Genomic DNA, 21573 nt, shown 5'->3' with positions numbered 1-21573 from the left:
TATTTGTTCCAAATTGTATCTGGTTCATTGCAGAGCACATACTTTAATGTGCCAAGCCATTCTTTCTCAATACACGTGCCAATATTTCAATATGCGAGCGGGAAAATGGATGCTTCACAATTCAATACTTTTCGTGGAGAATTCTGGATTGCCCCGTTCTTGGAAAATTGTATCTGGTTCATTGCAGAACACATACTTTCTTTTGCCAAGACGTGCTTACTCAATAAAAGTCTGGTCTAGGCATATGATACAAGCCCAAGACTATGTTTGACCTTCCTCTTGTATTAGTTTTCTAGTGCCCTGTGTTAGCGGTTCGGTGGCGACTTGTGTCTTAAATCAGCCGTAAAGTACACTTCAAACTATTTGAATGAATGAATGAATGAAAATGAATGAAAAGTACTTTATTAATCTCCAAGGAGAATTTTTTTTGTCATACTAGCAGCATCCCAATGCAATAAGCTAATCTAAACACACAGATCAAATAAAATAAAATAAAGAATAACAGGAACAGGGGTAACAGATATATACATAAGTAAGAAATAAGTATATATATATATATATATATATATATATATATATATATATATATATATATATATATATATATATATATATATATATATACATACATGCATGTACACATACATATATACATACACATATACACACATGCATACATATACACATACAACACACATACACATGTGCAAAACATACACAACAAGCAAACACAGCAGTGTATTATTCGGAGGTTAAATTAAATGCAAACTGAAATTAAATTAAATGCAGTGTATTCAGGGGGTTGGTTTAAATTAAATGTAAATTAAAAAATGTTTTATTTCATATCATCCAATTTGTTTCTTATATCATGTCGTCTTGTTCTGGTCTACTTTCTGTTCCAAGAGTCAGAACTAAACATGGAGAGGCAGCGTTCAGCTCTTTTGCTCCACATTTATGAAACAAGGTCCCTGAGAGCTGCAGATCTGCTGAGACCCTCAGCTCCTTTAAATCTAGTTTGAAGACTTTTCTGTTTGAGGTTGCCTTTAATTGAACCAGACTCAACTGCTGCATCTCACTACTGCATTTTATTTCTTAAACTGCACTGCAACTTTTATTAATTTTATTTGTGTTTTTCTTAATTGTTTTAATGTTTTCTAGTTCATTTAATTTTCATTTTTCTTGACTGTTTTAATGTTTTCTTAACTGTTTTTAAATCTGCTTTTAATGGTTTTATGTGAAGCACTTTGAATCGCCTTGTTGCTGAAATGTGCTACACAAATAAACTTGCCTTGCCTTGCCTATCTCATGGTTACCTTATTAGGCTTCCTTATTTATGAGAATATTGGTTTTAATATTTTTGGTGGCCTCTGGGCCTTTTCTTTGCCAGTACACCTTGATTTAATTTTTTTTAAATAGTCAAATGGCTGAGGAGGTTGCTGGCGCTGATGCTCTTTGTGTTGAGAAAATGAGAATCCCCTAAAGCTCAAATGTTTGGCAGCATGATTAGGAGCTGGCTGCTAGTGTTTTGGCTTACAGTGCACTTATGAGTTCAGTTTTGGCTTTAATTATTGCTTCATAATCTTATTTTTATAACTGGGTCGAAACCGACCCTAACAATACAAGGGTCAAATGTTCAACCGGAGCATTTTATAATTTAGTGAAACATTTTTTGTTTGTTTTGTATTTTTTTTAAATAGAGGTTCCTAACAAAGTCCAAAATCCTTGAAGCAATAAAGACATTTCATGCGGTTCTTTTGTGCATTTAAAAACTAGAACGGGTCCGTGCCGACCCTAACACAAGAGGAAGGCTACGGGAACAGCATTGGGTGAGTCAACTGGTTTTTTTTTGCTTTATGTTTTTTACCCCGCTTTGCTCTCCGCTGGCACCTATTATTGATGCCTCCAAAGCATGCCGTTTAGGCAGTGGGAGAGTGCTGTAGCTCAGAGAGTATTGCTGTGCTGCTCCAGATTACTTGTGATCTGGATTTAAGAATATTTTATGTGAATGTTGTACCGTATGTCTCTGCAACTGCTGCTAAATTTAGAATGAAAAAATCCACATATCAGTTTCACAGCTCAATGTTGAGAAAAAAAGAAAAAAAGTTGCAGAATTGTACAGTAGTTAATATCGTTCATTCTGATCGGCTCGTGCTCTTGTGTGTGCAGGCCTAGTGCCAAGATCCACGGCCCGCCACTGATCAACAATCCTTGTTCCAATGCAAACCTCAGTTTTTGCTTCACAGGAAAATTCCATCATTTGATGGAGATCCTCTGTAGCTTAAATCGTTCAACAAGCATTTGAAAGTTGCATTGAAGCAAAAGCCAACAGTAAAGGTGACTGTTTATTAAACTGTATTACCTCGAGCAGTTTACGAGGGGACAGCCAAGGATTTCTGTACGGAGCGCACTTCATCTGACATCAGGGAAAAGACATGCTGTCGTCAAACCTCTGCTTGAGGAGCATTTTTTGAAATGGTTTAAAGATAACAGCAGCCTCCATGGAAATTATCCATGAATGGCCAGGTGTCCAGCCTGAAGACATAAAAGTACTCCAAGCATGTACGCTTTATCTACGTAAATGTTTTAATGCTACAAAGGTGGTACAATGCTAAACATGCCAGCAAATATGAAAAACGTTTCTCAGAAACTTCAACATAGATTAAACTAAAGGTGTGGGAATTATCAGACAGAGATCAAAGAGCTTGTTTTTACATCTCCCATGTTACTAATGAATTCAAAGCAGCTCACAAGAATGATACGATTCAGAAGGAGGCAAACCCTTCTCATTTTATATTTGTTTGTGATCCAACTGATCAGAAGTGTTGGACTCTGACTGAATGTAAAGGAAACCCCATAATATGAAGTAATGGGAACTTTGGGAATCCTTTTTCTGCGCAAGTGTCAAACCAACACAGCTCAGTTAGTAATCAGTAGCAGCTAAATGACATTACATGTCATTAAATGACATTAGCTAAATGACATTACATGTCATTTAGCTGATGCTTTTATCCAAAGAGTCTACCATTATTAGGACAATTCTATAAATACTATATTAGGACAATTCTATAAATACTATATTTCTTTGTCAATTGGAAATCTTCCTACAAACTATGTGGTGAGCCAATAAATAAAATGTACTTCGAATGTCAAATGTCATTGATTGACACCCTTAAATGATGACTACTTTCATTCACTCCTGTTTCTGTCTTGGCAGAACTAAGAGGAACTATGAAGAAATCAGGGTGTACAAAAATGAACCTACAATATGCTACGTAATGTTGACTGAGTAATCTTTGGCTCTAATTTTTGTCAAGTCACGCCAACCTTAACAGTTTTCTGGAACTTCTCTGTTGGCATGTCACTGACTCATTACAATGTCTCATTGATACAAGAGAGGTACGTGTATACAACCACATAACTTGTAATCTGGCAGAGGAATACATGTTAAAGATACACTGATTTGCTGTACACTAAAACAGTATTAGTGTCAACCTATTTAGCTTATCTTATTGCTATATCAACATCCCCACTTGTGGGGATGTTGGCGAAAGAGCAAAACATAAACTTTTGGCCTTTCAAACAAAATTCATATCTTGATACAGTTTGGGATAATATAATACAGGGAGAAGACTCAGAGTTAAACCATGCTGTAAAATAAATTAAGAAACTAGGAGAATCAGCTCAACACACTAATATAATAGACTTTTGAGCTGACTCATCATCTGGTATGAGTAGCCTGCAGTAAATGTGTGTGTGATAGAGATGGAGCGTCACTAACCCACCGCAGTTACACTACAGATTCTACAGCACGTCACTGTTCCCCAAAGGTGCAATTTTCCGTCTGACTGGACGAGGACGGGACGGGGCAGGCTGAGGCAGGGGATTGGACATGGTGTATCAGAGGCTTTGATGCCTCTCTCTGACACACGCGAGGCAAACCACAACACAGACGCGACTTGTTCTTAACAAGATGATAAAAATGACTTTGAAAAGCAATGTAATCTCTTCTCCAATGTTACGTGTCAGGTTTGGAAACCCAGCATGTTGATATTCACAACAATGGCACTTCACTTCAAGGTTCACTTAATTAAAGTAAGGGTCTTGTGTTTTATATTTCATCAAGGCAAATTATCTCTTAAAGTAGAAACATGCTGTGAAAGACTTGAGTTGTTGTGGCATACAGCATTAAAAAAAAAGATGTAAAATGCCTTCCAGCTTCCAAACCTTTTATTCATATCTCATCATATTTGACTTCATACCGTATGTTGTTCTTAAAACCCTTTCTAAATCTCAGAGTATGTGCTACAGTGATGTCATATAAATGTACAAAACAATAAATGTGTCACCATAACCATTAAACCCTACATCACTATTGATTGACATACTGAAATAAGTGTTTAAGCAACGTATTTGTCATACGTATTACAAATATGTTGCTTATACACATATTTTAGTTTCATTGTTTATTACAAATATGTTTAAAATCATGTGTTTGTGGTATTGTTTTCTTGTTTTCCCGCTGAATTTAAGCACCGGGGTCCGGTCTTTTCTAAGTTGGGTTGTTTGTGAAAGTGCGTGATAAACTTCATCTAGTGCAGTGAACCACTGCAGTGAACTCAACAGACACTTGGATCATCTTCTAATTACAAAGCTAACATGCAGGCAATGAAAGCAAATGATTTGGTCCAAGAGCTGTTCTCATCAGCTAACTTTCTCTTTTCCCTTTGGGATCCTTGGCCCATCACACATCTGCCAGTTTGTTTGCGACAGCCACCTGCCTGGCACCGTGCCAAGCTGAAAGAAACGTGTGTCGCAGGCTATGATGCAAATCTTCGTTGACAGAAGTGTTGAAATTTTATATTTTTCTTTTTTCATTTTTACAGCATTGGAAAACGTTAAGAATGTTTGTCCTTCAGAAACCATATTAAAACCAAAAATATATTTTTTCCATTTTCATACATTTTTGAAAAAGCTCTAGGGAGCCATGAGGGCGGCGCTAGAGCCGCATGTTGCCGACCCCCGAGCTAAACTATACAGAGGCTTAAACTGATCTTATTTATAAGAATTATTGTCGTACACAAGGCATTACCTGTTACCTGGAGAACAAAATTGTGTGTAATTTTACAAAACTCAAATTTAAATTACTTTTTGATATACCCACAAATTACCCACATCCCTTTATCTTTATTTTAAAGCAAGCTGATGTAGCTATGATGCATGGAAGGGTGTGTGTGTGTGTGTGTGTGTGTGTGTGTGTGTGTGTGTGTGTGTGTGTGTGTGTGTGTGTGTGTGTGTGTTCATAAGTCAGTCAAAATTCTTTGTAATAGCTAACTATTATAATATTAAATTACCAGACAAGACCAAACCCCTAGGAAGAGCTTTCTCCTGTAGACTTAGATTGAGAGAGAGACTAACCCAGACGGCAACCTTCGCTTCTGGAAAGCGAAGCCTATGTTGGAAAAAGTCATAAATGGTATTTTGAAGAAAAAAAAAGTAAGCAACAATTGACAATATATGTTAAAAAAAATCATGGTCTAGGATGTTGAAAAAAATCATAGTACTATAAGTCATAGGAATGTCAAAAAGGTTTAAAAGACGTATATGTAAACAAAAGTAAAAATAACATTTTTTTTTAACTTTTGTTTATTCTACTATAATAGGCCTTTTGTGAATTTCCCCACCATACTAAATCATGACTTTTTGACGTACTATATACTATCGATTTCATTACCATTTGTTTTACATACTATATAATGATTTTTTTTAAAAGAAACCCGATGTCTTGTCCTGAGCTCAGTAAGGATTTTAAACTCTACTCCTTTCTGTCTCATATATTTGAACGTCTCCTTCTATGAATTATTGCAAAGCATTATAATGTGCTCTGTTTCCCACATCTTCCACCACTGACACATATTTGATTGACTTTTGTCAATGAAATATGTGAATACCTGTATTCATAACATTAATTGGATTCTAGCATGCCGGACCTTAGCAGTGTTATCATTACCACTAGACGATATCTTACTTACACAATTAAACCTGAACTGACTGTTGTATACTAAATACATTATAGTATGATGGAATAGTAGTAGTAGTTTCCATAGTAGTAGTAGTAGTAGTAGTAGTAGTAGTAGTAGTAGTAGTAGTATAGTAGTATCAGCCTCCCAGTCAGAGCAACATACATTCCTTATAGGTTTTACTTTTTCGAACTGTTTTTCTCATCAAACCTTAATGATTAATATTTTAATTCGGGCATTCTCTCTTGTAGCTTACTGTAGGCCGAATTTCACCGGGAATTGCAAAATTGTCTTTCAACTGTTGAATGGGGTTCGGGTCTAAAATGATGGGAATAATTCACTATCGCAAATTCCCACGTTTTCAACTAGTCTGTGAAAAAACGTTCACTTCTGAACCAGTTTTTTAATTATTTTCACCGGTGACGATATTTTCAATGTCTTTTTAAAAGAAAAATGCAACAAGATAAACTATGTTAATTAGTAAGCATTATTTGCGCTGAGAGATTTAATTTTTTTCTATTTTTATTTTATACTTCCAGGTAGCTGTTTTCAGTCTCCAGTATGCTGATCTAAGCTAACCTGCTGCTATAACTGCATATTACGTGATAATACAGACGTGATATATGTGGTATAGATGTTCTCATCAAAATGCTGAACCATACCAAAAATTGTTGTACATGATTTTCAAATGTTTTCATTTTATGGTTATTTAAAGTTACTATACAAGTATTTGGACACTATTCTGAATTTATGAACCAACAAAATAAAGTATTACCCATAAAGTTTATTCAGGGGAAAAAATCTCTTGCTCGATACATAACATTGATGTTTCTTGCACCTTACTTTCCTTGTTTATATTCTGCCATCTGTCCATGGTTTATTCCTGCAGGGTTCTGCTCAAGGATTGAGCAAACAAACCCAACCAAGTTCCCCTTTTCCTCACACTCACATATTGGATCATGATGTGCAAACGCAGGGAGTGGAGAGAACAGATGGTGTATAGCTGCTACACTCTGGATGCGCCGGGTGCTGACACTTTTCATTTGAAGTTGTCCCCCCTTTCCTCTCCCCCCCATCGTGGAGCAGTGTTGATGACATGACATGTGTCAAGTGCCAACGTTTAAAAGAGGGTCTGGTGTTGACGTGGAGAGACATGACTCCATATTGATTCTGTGTGTCATTCCTGCCTGTCCTTGTACACACGTTCACTGTGAGATCCTTCACTTGTCAGCCCCAAGGCATGAGTGGCAATAGGAGTCATATTTTCACTTTTCTCTACTTCCCAGCAGACATTTACATGAATAACCTGCTTTTAAAATAAATGCAATGATTGAATCCGAGGTACAGCTGGTAATACAGATGCTAGTAGTTCCCTTGCCAATGCACATCTTGTATCTAATGAGCACCTCAGTTTCTACCAGATATTTGTGATGGTACATGCTGTCACAGACTTTTTTTCAATCTACAGAACGTAATGACACGCATGCTGAGATCAAATCTGGCTTGCGCCTAAAGCATCAGAAACCCCTAGAAACGGACCCCTCCGCCCCCGAAACACATTTATACACTATTAATCATATACGTGAAAAAAGTACCAGATCATTCATTTAGTTATTTTGTTTGTATCAGATTGACATAAAAAGAAGAAAAAAGGAAGAGGTTATGTAATTTAGAGTATGTATGGTGTTGTGTTTCTCATGCATCCTTCGCCTCAGGCAGATTTCTTCTTTGAGCAGTGACTATATGGCTTATGTCATTACATAATTGGATCATGTGGATTTAGTTTCCAGGGCAATGAAAGCAAGCATGCTCCAAACTACTCCAACCAGTTCCCATTAACACTGCATGGTTTACACTGAGAGTGTGTTACTGTAATCCACAGCACATAAATGAAAGACAAAGAAACATTTCTACTGCAATTTTACGGATAGTCTTACATCTAATGACTCAGTGGAAATAATAAGAGGTTCGGGGGGTGCTGGTGAATTACATTCCACACTGAACATCCACTAGGTTTTTTTGCAGGCCTCTCAGCTGATAAGGGCCGGTGACAGACGGCCCCCAGGAAGACTGATAGTCAGACCCGTCTTTTATCTCACCTGGCTGAGAAGAACGGGAACTCTGACCCGGTCCGCCGAGGCTCAACAGAACCTTTGTTGTCAGTATGGCATGGTAGCACCAATGGACAACAAAGGGGCCTTCTCCGTCAAGTAACCACCTCCTCTTCTCATCAGAATCCTGCACTCTGAGGACAGGTACACCTCTGTCTCCGTAGCTAATGATGTGGGTAGAGGTGCAGTCTTTATCTGCTGCTTTCTGGCTGAGGGAGATCAAATGATCAACTGTGCTATGGCTCACTGAGTTTGCGCATCACAATATGGTATTGATAACAAACTATTACAGCAGGTTGTTCTTGAAGCAGAATGTAGAAAAGTTCTTATAGGAAGGCATGAAGTAGTGAGGGAAGATTTTTAAAAAGGAACTATCGGGGACTTTAATGATTTTCAGCTCACTGTTTTGGTTTTACGACCTGTAACTTTTCTCTGTTGGTTCGCTCTCTTCAACTTGCAAAGAAAGCTCTCATAAACCCATTGTTTCATAGGTAGACACTGGCAGACACATGACAACTGAATTCAGTCTACAGCGCACAATATTTCTTACAGCACTTAGTACATTTCTAGAGTTAAAAAATAAGGTTATATTGGTCTGCTGGTCAAAAACCAAACCGTGCCTTGTAGATGTGTCAATGATTGCCACAACAACTTTGCAGACAGCTAGACTGAAACTGGAACAGAAGTAATATACTCTCCTTTGATATCATATTGACATTTGTAATAAATAAGTATAAGAATATGAAAAGATAATCCTGTGGAGTAAACACGGTAAAGACTATGACTTCCGAGAATCCCTGCCTCTGTTGTTGTAAATGTTGTAACCTGAGGGTACATAAAGTGATTTTGGGACTTAGATAATTTTCCATGACTAAGGAATGGTGAGTAAGCTGGTAATGATGTGTTGGGACTTGGGTTTATGAGGGCTGGTATGGTGTGCTAGTATACACTAATGAAGACCCAGACTATGGTTACATTCCTGGAATAGTGTTGATGAGTCAAACGGGCTCTCGGGGGGAATAACGTGTTTGTAACACAGATAATTGTTGGGTTTTGTTGCCTAATCCTGCCACCGGATTATCTTTCTCATGACATGTTTGTGTGTTACATATAAATATGTTGTACCAGCTATGGCTTTCTTTTGCTATTACACCTGCAGTCATGTGAATAGAAAAGACAGGTCTAGATCCCAGCTCTCTTTCCCACCAATTCCTAAACCTCTGAACACAGACACACTGTCTTTGTGCATTTGACTCCAACAGAATTGTAAATCATGTGCAAAATCACAAAGGAGGCAGGGCAAAAGGGACTTTTATTTCTTCCATCCAGCTATTCCAAACCAGGAAGCTGTGAATGGTTTAATACAATAAGACAGACAAAATGGCTCCACACCGTTGTTTACTCTACCTGGCAGTTATTTTCCAACCAAAGATCAAAGCCACATAACCAGGTCAACTGCACAAACACAATGGCAGCCACCAGCAAATGCACCAGCGTTAAAAATAGAAGCGTGGCAACATCACGTACAGCCTAGGTAGACAATCACTTTTTAGGATATGCAGACGGCAACACAAATTGAGTTTCATTGTATCACCGTTACCTGGGAGGTTTCTTCTCTCTCTTTCACACCAGGTTCCGGTTGAGATGCATTGCTTTATATCCCAGGGTGGGACAGAGATCGCTTTAATGCACCTAAATGCTTTAAAAAACACACTATCCATGGTAATGGTTGTATGAAGGTAGAGTCACGCCATACTTTAATTGTTGTCAAGCTTTGCAATACAATAATGTAAATCTAAAGACCATGTCAAATAACTTAATTGTGCTTTTTGAGGATTATTTCTACATTTATGACCTTTGAACTTGTGTGTCTTTCTCCGACGTTATATTTAATCCGCGGTGGGTGGAAAAGGAAAGTAGCAGAAGTTGACACCAATTAGCAACGAGTAAACAAAGAAAAACAAAGGACTGTCACTAAGATCGGTGGAACGGGTTAAATTCAGCACACACATGTCAACACCAAAAGAGGACTGGCAGGGCTTACACAACACAATGGGAAGCTCTCAGTGCCACCAACAGCAGTCCAGTAATTACCAAACACTTATTTCAGTTGAGGAGGAGGCTGGGCTTGAGCACGACTGAAATGGCCTCGATCAAAAGAGATTACTCTTAAGTGGCAGCGCTCAATGAAGCAGTACAAATCTTTTACATTTGGAAATTAAAGGAGGCCAGATTATGGTTAACAGAGAGGAAAATCCTGCAGGGAAAGAACAGAAATTAACACATGTGTTTCCCATGAAAACTAGTAAAGGCAGGTAGTCAGGTATTGTCAATTGTGTTTATTTTGGCGGATTCTGCAACTCACACTGGAGGAAGGATATGTGGCCTCCATTCAAGAAACCAGTGTGTGCGTCCTGTCACACAGGCTTTCGATTGCAGTTTCTATTAATTTGGTGTTTTCCTCTCTTTTAATGTTTCATTGTGGTAAAGAGGAAGTTGTCCATGTAGGTTTGCACAACATGAATGTTGGGGCTCTGATCTGGGGCTTTTGTCCGCAATCTCCAAAAACTGTACTCCAATATGACATTTGGACTCATTAAAGCCATGGCAAGATCACTTTTAATACGTCTAAAGGAGGGAGAGAGACAGCTGTCTGTTATCTATCAATCGGACATGTGGGTTGTAGCCTTTGTTTTCAGGGATGTGATTAAAAAATTTAAAAAAAAAAAACTTCTCACACAGCGTTTCAGTGCCTAGAGGGCCTTTACAAACAGATGTTGATCAAGTTTCAAAATGTTGTGCTTGTCACTGAGCACATCATCACATAGCACAAGGTGTGTCGAGACCTATTCAGTTGGTACACAAACAATCTGATGCTTTTTGAACCAGCAGCAATATTGCTAAAATCTCTACTTAAGTTTCCTGTGAGACCTTTTGAATAAAAAAAAACAAACAATGAAATATTGCTTTTCCTTGTCCCGTTCACTTTAATATCTGAGGCTGCTTGACATAAGAGTTTGTATTTTGTTGTTGTATTGTCCCCCTCATGAGTATGCCATGAGCACCCATCCAGCTCTGTCCCAGTGAGCTGAGCTTATCGAGGGCTTTCAGCACGATCTTGATACCAGCGCAAGCTCACCGTTTATCTGATGCAACAGACTCTAATAGCTACTTCTGAGAGATTCTTCATTAGATATTGCACTGCGCTGTGATTCCTCACCCTCCCTCGCTCGATCTTTTCGTGAGAAGACGGTGCAACAGAAAGCTGTCAGGGCAGAGCTGCTGCACGTGATGGTTGCTCTGCAACAATAACTCATCGGCAGCTCGTCTTACCTCTGAACAACCTCATGTGCTCCTGTCTACTGAGCAGCCAAGGCCAAGTCCTGCTAGTCATAAATCACGGGGTTGAAAAAGGGAGCTCATAGTAATGACCAAAAAAATCAATGCAATCCAAATGAATTTTAGTCCTTGATCTTTGAAAAATTCCAACCCCAAATCTGGGGCATTTGAATGTGTTTGCAGTGTTTGCAGGCATGTTTGCGTGTGAGCGTGCATACATGCGTGCCGTCTGAAGGTTACAGAGTGTTGCATGCTTCAGCCACTACAACCTTGTCCATCCAGTTTGGTGTGTTACATTTAGTCTGTCGCACTCACACACACACACACACACACACACACACATGTACACACACGTACACACACACGTACACACACGCACACACACACACACACACACACGTACACACACACACTTCCATTACCTAGTAACAAACAGGAATGTAAACGACACAGAATGTCGATGCCAAGAAAAAAGAGACACGCAGTGCAGAACATAGAGAGACTTTTATGAATGGAAAACGCCTTTTTGGCATACCATTCATATACCATTCATGAATCCAGTAGAACGTACATGCATCATGTGTGCCGGAGCAAACAACTTGTTACAGAGGGAATAACACACCAAACTGCAATGTTATATTCAAATGAGTCAATACTGATCTTTTGGCCACCTGCATCTCTAAAGCTAAAACATTCACATGGCTCACACAGACAACAGGCTGAAGTTGCATTTACATTTTCTTTTTTCTTCTTCTTCCTGGAAAAGATGCAATGAATTGATAGTGTCCTGTCCAAGGGAGACAATCCAAACACAGAGAGGAAGCGTCTGTTCCTGCTTGTAAAAGTTATCTGAGGCTGTCAGTGCACATCAAAGTCGTGCTGAGACAGAAGTAATCCAGAGTGACAGGCCAGCCTCTCAACTCTCTGCCAGAGTACCGAAGCCAAGACAGCACTTATTTTTTCCAAAAGGATGGAGAGTAAGTTTGATGGACCAAGTGAGAGAAGAATTGACAGAAGCACCTCAGTGGATGGACAATGATGGGTGATGATCAGGGTTGGCGGCCCCTCTGTCGATCCAGACAAGAGGGAAGGACTTGATCCCACCAAATGGAGACATAAAAAACGCTTGAGTTCAGTCTGAGCTATTAGAGCATGTCTGTCTTTGTGCCGTCAACCACTAGACACACCCAAACAGTGGCTGATGTCTGACCGTTACATCCGTTTGACCTCAATTAGACCTGTCAACATTTGTATCGTCAGTTCATCAACACCGTCGCGACATTCATGGACACATATTCAAAATTAGCCCCAGATTAAGAGTAAAGGATTCATATGTATCCTGTCGGAAACAGTTTCAGTTACAGAAACAATACAATTGGAAGACTTTTAGAGTTAATTTAAAAGAACATTTGGTTAAAGCGGTAATAACCGATTATTTTGGGCCCTATAGGGCAGCAAAACACAACATTGATTGCCATCTTATAGTTGCCTCGCACCGTATCTAGCAGGCACAAAACAATATTAGCATTCATCTTGAATAGTGTTTCTACCTGAAACTCTGTTTTGGTCAGTTTTGGTCTTGTGAGAAAAACATCTGAGGTTTAAGCTGCGAAATGCTTCCATGCTTACCAGCTAGTTGCTAAGTTTGTCTGTCTGCAGAGAAGTGTGAGTTCATCAAAGCGTTTTCACTAAACAGAGCTGCTGTTGCTGATAACAAAACCGGTGAGCGTGAACCAACTCAGTGTGCTGAAAGATGCTAAAACAGTTTGTACAGTTGAGGGGAATGTTCTATCTCGTTCCCCAATACATGCAATCATTTAATCAAATGTAAATCCCCCGAAAAAATATTTTTACGTGCAGCTTTAATGTTCGAATTATGACCTTTCTCTTCGTCAATTCAAATGAGAGACACAGTGGAGGCAGACTTGGAGAGGCGACCGTTGATGCAGAGCACCACTGCCGGTGACGAAATGGTTCACCGCGCACCGTCCCATCCCACTCAAAACCAGTGGCTGCTTTTCAGATTGATTGTCCAAGTGTGCCTGTACCTCCCCCCCCTCCAGACCCCCATGTCACCTTTATCTTCAACATGTTGAGGAGCTGTGACATTCTGACAATGTTGTGGCAACATGATGAGAACGTCATGCTTGAGAGATCTGCCGCCGCTGTCTCACAGTCAGTTTGGAGTCTTTGTGTGTGTGTTTCCCGCCAGGCACAACGGGGGACTGTCACACTTTATGGGTTATTTATTTAGCGGGGGCCCTTTCGTCATATAAGGGCCAAATCACGATTATTCTAAACTCCCACAGACATCTGGGGGCCTAAAGTCTGAGGTGGAAATCTGCTTGAATTATTTAAGCATCAGCTAGTGATTCAATAGCACAAGGAAGAGGTTATAAATAGCGCTTCAGTCATTGACGTTGACAATGAATAGTTGGTATCTTCTTCCGTGAGAGTTGGCGCTCGTAAGTCCTGACCAAAGATCCAAAGATAACTGGACGAGCACAAGTTCAAAAGCTGCACCTTGTACTGTGCCTTTGTTCGTAGCATTAGTGATTATATTTCAATGCTAGTTAGAGGCAGTGTTTCATCCAAAGTAAACATGCATCTGACGTCTGTCCCTCTCGATGTGATAAAAATAAAGACAACTTCAGAGTCGGTTGCGTCACACAGGTCTTTTTTTAACAAACATACTGCCCACGCCCTGTAAGCACTGTGACAGTAATGAATCCTAAGAGATTAAAGATACCATTATAACAACTATTAAACTAGTTTCAGTTTAATCTAATATGTTATGGAGGTTATGAATTTAAAGGCATGATTTTTGCCCCAATAATTAAATCTAAACATGCGTGCGTGTTTGCGTGTGTGCAGTTTTTCCCCAGCTCAGATGATAAGGTATGTTTTGCTGTGTTGCTCTTTCTGTATCCCTCCACCCTTCCTTCTCTCAATAGAATCAGATCCGCTGGGACACAATTTTATTTCTGTACGGGGTTTTGAGTCTTTAAGGGGGAAGAGGGATGTGGGTGGAGAGGAAGTAGTTTGTTTTCACTGTAAGTTATGACAACATATTACACACTGGTATGTATTGCTCTTCTTGGCCTTTTATTTTAGCACAAAGGACCACCCATCTCTCTCCTTTATGATTTTTAATTAAACATAATTTCTACAATTATTTAGATTGGTCTTTCAACAGTCTATAATGTATTTTACATTGACTAAAACACATGAAAGGATTATGATGATGTAAAATAAGATTATGAAAACTGTCGGCTTAAAGAAAGATGGAGATTCAGATGAAGCACAATTAACTTCAAGGAATGTATATGTTTGATTCATATTACACTAATTATAAATGTGTAAATATTATGACATACTTTATGGTATTCCAAATTGTATGGAAACTTATTATGTTTAGTTGCTTTTCACTGAATGTCTGCAATATGTACAACAACATATTTAAAATCTAAACTTTTTAGATGAATTAGGTTAATTAGGGTCTAATGATGAAAAGGTTTAAAGAAAGTCATCTTGATGTACAAGCTGAAGAGAGGGTCTGAGTTTAATCTCCTTTTTACCTTTTCCCAATATTTTTGTTTTCGTTGAATGGTGAACTGTGTTGCTCTGTATAGACGACAACGACAATTTTATAATCATTACTTTATTATTATTATTAAGAAAAACACTGAGAACGTCATGTTACTAAACTGTGTACATTATGTAATAATAGTATATTGTCAAATAAAATACCATCTCCAAACTCCAAATGTTTAGTTCATTACGCATTTGCTGTAAAGCACAATTAGTGAGCTATCAGAAAGAAAGAAGAAATCAGAAAGAACAAAAAATGCTTTTACACAGCATTTTCCTGATGCCAGAGAAAGAAAAAAAAACCTTATTTGACTGCTTCCATATGACACTGTCTGATGGACTATGAATGCCCGAACAGCAACAACCACGAGCTCGAAGGAAATACCAATCCCCCTGTGAAACAATAAGCTGCGGACGTACAGTTCAGAGCCCAAGTAGATGCTCATATGGGACTATAAGGGAGGGATCTCGTGGGGCTTCCTGCTGCACGGCACATTGCCATACAATGCCCTCCATGAACTGCACACAACCTCTTTGTGTATGAGCTGAAATTATTATAGAATCAGCCATGATCAAATCTGAATAATGATTACACGTATATAAAGTTTTGCATGTTTTTTTCCCATTGACTACAAATAGCATACACTTTCAACGCTAGCTCACCATTTTTCACTTGTGTATTAGAATTTTGGATAAACATTTCCATTGATTTTAACTCATTTTCAAACGATATGAAAAGGCCTTAAAAACGTGCTTGAGTTAACTTAACTAAGTAATACTAATAAAGGTGAAGTATATACATTTGTAGTTAAGGAGCTGAAACTTGCGAAAACAATTCAATCATGTGAAACAAGTCCTGAAGCGACACCCTTCCATAGAAGCAAATGATCTACTTCATTATGAAAAACATAGCCTTTTGTCAAATTCAGTCTTACTTCCAACAGACATTTGTCCAGTGTTCCAGGATGATGAATCGATCAGTTTATTAATTTCCAAGTGTTTCAATAGCGCAGTATGGACTGCAACGGGTTTCCTGTATCTCCATCGTGACTTCGTGGAACTTAGTTCAATCAAAACACCCAGGATGAAGTCGATTCACTGCGCTCGTTTATTTTCCCCAAATGTTTGTATCCAGGATGTCTGGTGGAATAACTCTCAGAAAGAAAGTTCAGGTGAGTCAAAAGAACAGCTGAAGACCTCCGAACCTCTGGAGGAGAGACTGGTAGCTGGAGAAACGGCTCAGAATACAATCCGGTAGAAGACCAACGAATCGACCATCTTATTAGACAAAATACTAAAGAATTAAGTAAAAAGTACAGTCGTCTCGGTGTAAAAGGCGCAGCCTGCAACATTCACTTTCTTGGGCACTAGGATGAGCTCATCCCAGTGTTGTGGCTGGGCATTTTATACACGCTTTGTTTTCACATGACTGGCAAAATAAGTCACAGTTTAATGCTTCAGAGGACTGATGCTGGATTTGTTTGGGGTTTTCCAGCCATGAAGACACAAACATAAGACACCAATTTGTAATGTGATACAAAGACTGAGAGCTTTTTGCACAGTTTGGACATCTAAGGGCTTTCATATAAAGAGATTCTACTATAACTACATATTATCGTCGTTGTCACTCCAGAATCTAACAATGTACGAAGTCTAAGGGAATAACCCAAATGATGTCATCAGGCTTATCTTTGATTTTCAAACTACAAAAGGCTGGCATGGAGCTTGAAGGGAAGAGGGGCATTCATGAGGCCCGGAAGACATACTATCTTGTTGCATTATGGGAAATGTAGGATTCAGTGTTTTGGGGAATTGACCCATACTAGGAACTAAAAGTATGGCCATCTCAGTCTCTTGATTATGACTAATTTAATTTGTATCGTCTGAGCTCCCCAATGTTATGGAAGTACACGATACATTTTTTCAAAAGTTTTTAATTTGAGAGCAAGCCTTTGTTTTTACTAGCTGTTGCAAGATAGACAGGTTGTATAATCTCAGGAGTTCTACATCCTGTGATCATGCTGCCTGTGCTCTCTGCTGGGCTAATTACTTCTCATCCCGCCTCCCTACTTTCTACTCCTACTTTCTACGTTGCTGCTTCGCTTCATGCGTTGGATGGTGGCACTGCCTGGGACACGACGCAGCACCTCGCGTGACTTCCCCCTCTGCAGGCCGCAGTCCATCGTGCATGACTGTCCGTCATCATTACTTTCTTGTAAAAACATGCAAGACAGGCCCAGGGAGGGGGTCGCAGAGGAGAGGCCTCGCCTCCCTTTGAGCACTGCTTCACCTTTGACATCTCACAGAGGAAGAGATAAACACAAGGGGGGAGATAACTAAGCTTCAGTGACTTTTAATGACAGACCTGGTTTGGGTTAGAATAGCAACTCTGTCCTCACGCAGAGACCCAATAAGATTAGGCCTCATCTGGCAAAGGGAAGGAGAAGCAGCGTGCTCTGGCGCTCTGTTTTCTGCTGCATTTGTCTGCATGTGTGCAGTGTGCATTAACATCTGATGTGAATGCAGCTCGGTTTCCGGTTTACATTTAAAAGCACCTTGGGACAAAACTCACAAAGGGCAAAAATGTGTCTTTACCAATGTTTTTATGCGAGGTCCTGATCACACGTCATCGACATTCATTTCCACATAATCCGCGGTTCATTCCTTTAGCACAGCGATCCGCAAAACCAAAACACGTCCGCCTTCATCAAAAGCTATTCACAATCTATTCACTGGTTCTTTTGCATGGGCTTCCTGTCAGTCTCTTCAATTAGGCCAATAAAAACAAAGACCGATGACAACAGCTACAAGGAAAGACGCAGGCACGGCTTTTTTTTTTGAGTTGGCGTGGATTTGAAAAGCGCAGTCATGCAGGCTGAACACGTAATAAGCCTCCCATTCTTCCCAAAGAAGTGCAAACAGTTCATGTGGACTCCACAGACCCCTGAAAAGGTTTTCCTCCAGAAAGACAAAAAAAAAAAATCAACATGCACGCCGATTCGGAATTCAGGGGGAAAATGCCCTTTTAGTGTGAGAATGGAGGGGAGACGCCTTCACGGGCTGCTGACTACGCTTTGGCAAGGGCCTCCGTAGCACTTGGCTGGACAAAAAAAATAGATAGAGGTACCTCAATGAGCACTCAGTTAATGTGCAAGGCCATTAGGATACTCAAAACACTCATTAGCATCATTCTCATGAACTTAAATGCAGGGCCGTTTTTTTTTTGTTTTTTTTTCCAGCGTCGGTAAAAGAAAATAAAAATACAGGATTTGTGAACTTCGGGGGAATATTGGGGTGAGGGTCCGGGGGAGTTGTTGTGGGACAGTTTGACATTTGGAGTCACTGGGGTCATTCAGTCGTAATGAGGCGCTCGCGGTCGGACCAAAGTAAAAGGGTTTGCCCCCGCGCTCAACTCTCCCTGATTCACCGCCAAGCCAGATGACAGCTTGTTTTGGTGGTGACCAATCACACGGCGGCAGTTTGATTCATCTCTAATGGAAAGCAATTAACAAGACGGGGCCGTGCGGACAATCCTGACGTGTGGGTTTGTGCGTGACTCTCTGAGTGTGTGTGTGTGTGTGTTTGTGCACTTGTCTTTTTGTACATAAAGTTACAGATGGTAAAACCAGTCAAACGGTAGAAATTATGTGAACGCCTCATGGTAAAGGACTTTAGCCTTGAAGCACAGACTGCGACAGTGAATGACAAGCAGCACCATTAGTCTACTCATTTTGTACATACATTTTCCATATGCCTGATCCTTATTGTTTTTTGTCTCTTTTTGTTTGTTGTTTGACTACTTGGAGGCAGCAGAACAAAGAATAATTTGTGCTGTTCGCTGTCTCGGACGGTGGGATGTTCCAGTTGGCAAGGTCTGCTAACATATGCTAATTCAAACAACTTTGTGTACTTCAAAGCAGTATTATTGATTTGTTGGCCACTTAGGGGAAGTGGAACAACAATATGGACATATAGTCACCGTATAAAGTATGTTTGGCTAACATGTCAGCAAAGAAATCCTTACACATCCAACAGTTACAGAGCAACATAAGTTTTACTGGACATACAAAACATTTTCACTCTCTCTTTTGCTCTGGTTTGGTCTTCACCAATTTAAAAAAAAAAAAAACTAACTCATGAGCAGGTAAATGTTCCATTATGTTCACTAGCTTTTTTGAGATTTGGAGAAAAAAAAGGATAATGAAAAGCTAAATTGTTTTATCTACGCTTGAATTAGAGAGTATCATTCAAGCTTTTATATCTTCACGTCGTGATTACAGCAACGCACTTTCTTCTGCGTAAATCTGCTACTATTGCAGATAATCCAGAAAGCTGCTGCTAGAATACTGACGACGAGGACAAATAGACGGTCTCATATAGCCCCCATTCTCAGGTTTCCCCGTAGAGCATAGCATCCACTCTAAAATCCTCACCCTCACATAGCACTACACGGTTAGACTCCTTCCTCTGTAGCTGAACCACTTCACCTGTGGTGACTAAGCTTTTTAAGCAGGAGCTCCTAAGCTTTGGAACGCTCCATTTGTCACAAATTCAGTTTGCTGATTTGGTGATGTCTTTTAAGAAAACAACAAAAGACTTACCTGTTTATGCTGGCGTTAACAGGTCATTTGTTTCGTATTTGTTTCATTGTTTTTTTTGCTGCTCCATCTTTTAATGTGGTTTTAATCTGTAAAGGACTTTGTGACCTCTTTGTCTGTGAAATGTAGAATTATTATTATTATTATTATTAGTAGTAGTAGTAGTAGTAATAATAATAATAATGTTATTATTATTTTGCCCTCCACATGGACTGTGATTGGCCAATACCACTCAGACGAGGCTTCTGATGGGGCTGAAAACTTGTCCTGTTGCAGTTAAATTCTGCATTTGTATACAGATATTGGTATCAGATGGTTTAATTATTTTTGTTGTTGTTGTTGTTGTTGTTGCTGAAAACAGCTGTCTGGATACAGAGTTGATTTGGGCAGTGCTCAAATAACTTGTTTGGGGTTATTACAGAATGAGAAAAGGGCCATTGTTCCAGTATATAATAATGTACAACCTGTATTCATGTTTGTCTTGCATTGAATGTTTGTGCAGACACAAATTGTACTAAAATATGTATATTCAACATCTCAAGCTATTAAGCTAATAAGTCAAGTTACTTATTTGTATTTTTTTTTGGTCAGTAGTTGTCGAATCACAAACTTCTCCTCACGCCTACTCCTAACTTATGATAGCCTGTAAATGTGACCATATTGTTTCGACGCTTGTATATTTTAAAGAACTCTGACATGTTAGCATCTGCCTAGAAAGCCGAACCAAACGTTATGAGTTAGCCGGTCTGTTCTATAACCCTGACGAGCACGGGACACTAGAGCTGTATTTAGGGAAGTTGTCAGTGGCTTTTCCTTCAGATGTCACCCAATGATGAAGCACATGTGCGTGACTGCTCGGCACCTTCAGAATAGCCCTGGGCAGTCCCTTCAGTTCCTCTGTTTTACCCAGAAGTTCACAGCATTGATTCAGAGAATAAGATAAGCCCCGTAAGTGCTGTAAGAAGCGCGCAGCTCTTCTTGGGTCCACTGCATGCTTCCATTAACTACAGGCATAAATCAAAGTAATGGCCCGTTTCATTTATCATTCCTATTTGCAGATTACTCAACTTCCTGATGTGGCTTACTCTGATTCCCCCGGTGCAAAAGTATGCTCTGAATGTGAGAAATGCTGTTGGAATCATACGTGATCGCTGCCTCGCCAGGCTGGAACTTTACAATGTAACTGTACCTTTACTGTCTGAGCAAATCATCACCTGTACACACCTTCCTGAGCTCCTCCCTGACTTCCATGCTCACTCACACGCGATGAGCAATTGAGCTGTCAGTCATGCAGAAACGGAAACTACGGTGTCGAAACTGAACCTGCCAGCAGCGAAGCGCTTTGGGTGCCCAGTTGTTTCGCCACTGAGGTCACATCCCTGCACCGCTGAGGGGATTACCAACAAGGCTCTACATCCAAATTGTTGGTTATTGAGTATGCATGAAGCGGCCAACAGACGTTTGTTCATCTCTTTCTATGAAGATATACAGCAGCTGAAAAATAGCAGGAAATATAGACAAAAAGAAGTGAAGAAAAAGAATATCTGAATTTCATTGGATAGAGCTCTGGATGATGAGGGGAGCGCGGCAGGAATGAGCCTTCCATTTTTTTTGGATAGCTTTTTGGTAAAAATACGGTTTGTGGTTAACACAAGCTTAAACATTTGTAACATTTTGTTCTGAGATGTAAAATACGTCAGTAAATACTCTTCTTGAGAACGTTGAGGCTGTTACATGTATTAACCTTTTGAGCCCCATGCCTCCCCAACTCCCACCATCAAATCTGCTGCACCCATTATCAGACAAGGAAATATTTTTTTTAAAAAGTCAAGTGATATTTCCTACAAGATTTCCAGAACCACAATGTTGATTAACATCATTTGAATTACTAAAATACAGTAAAGACTTGTGGGAAGT

This window comes from Clinocottus analis, unplaced genomic scaffold (assembly GCF_023055335.1).
Source record: "Clinocottus analis isolate CAN_PGR_092001 unplaced genomic scaffold, fCliAna1.0.p SCAF_8, whole genome shotgun sequence".
In the NCBI taxonomy this organism is placed as follows: Eukaryota; Metazoa; Chordata; class Actinopteri; order Perciformes; family Cottidae; genus Clinocottus; species Clinocottus analis.
Note: the sequence above shows the minus strand (reverse complement) of the source record.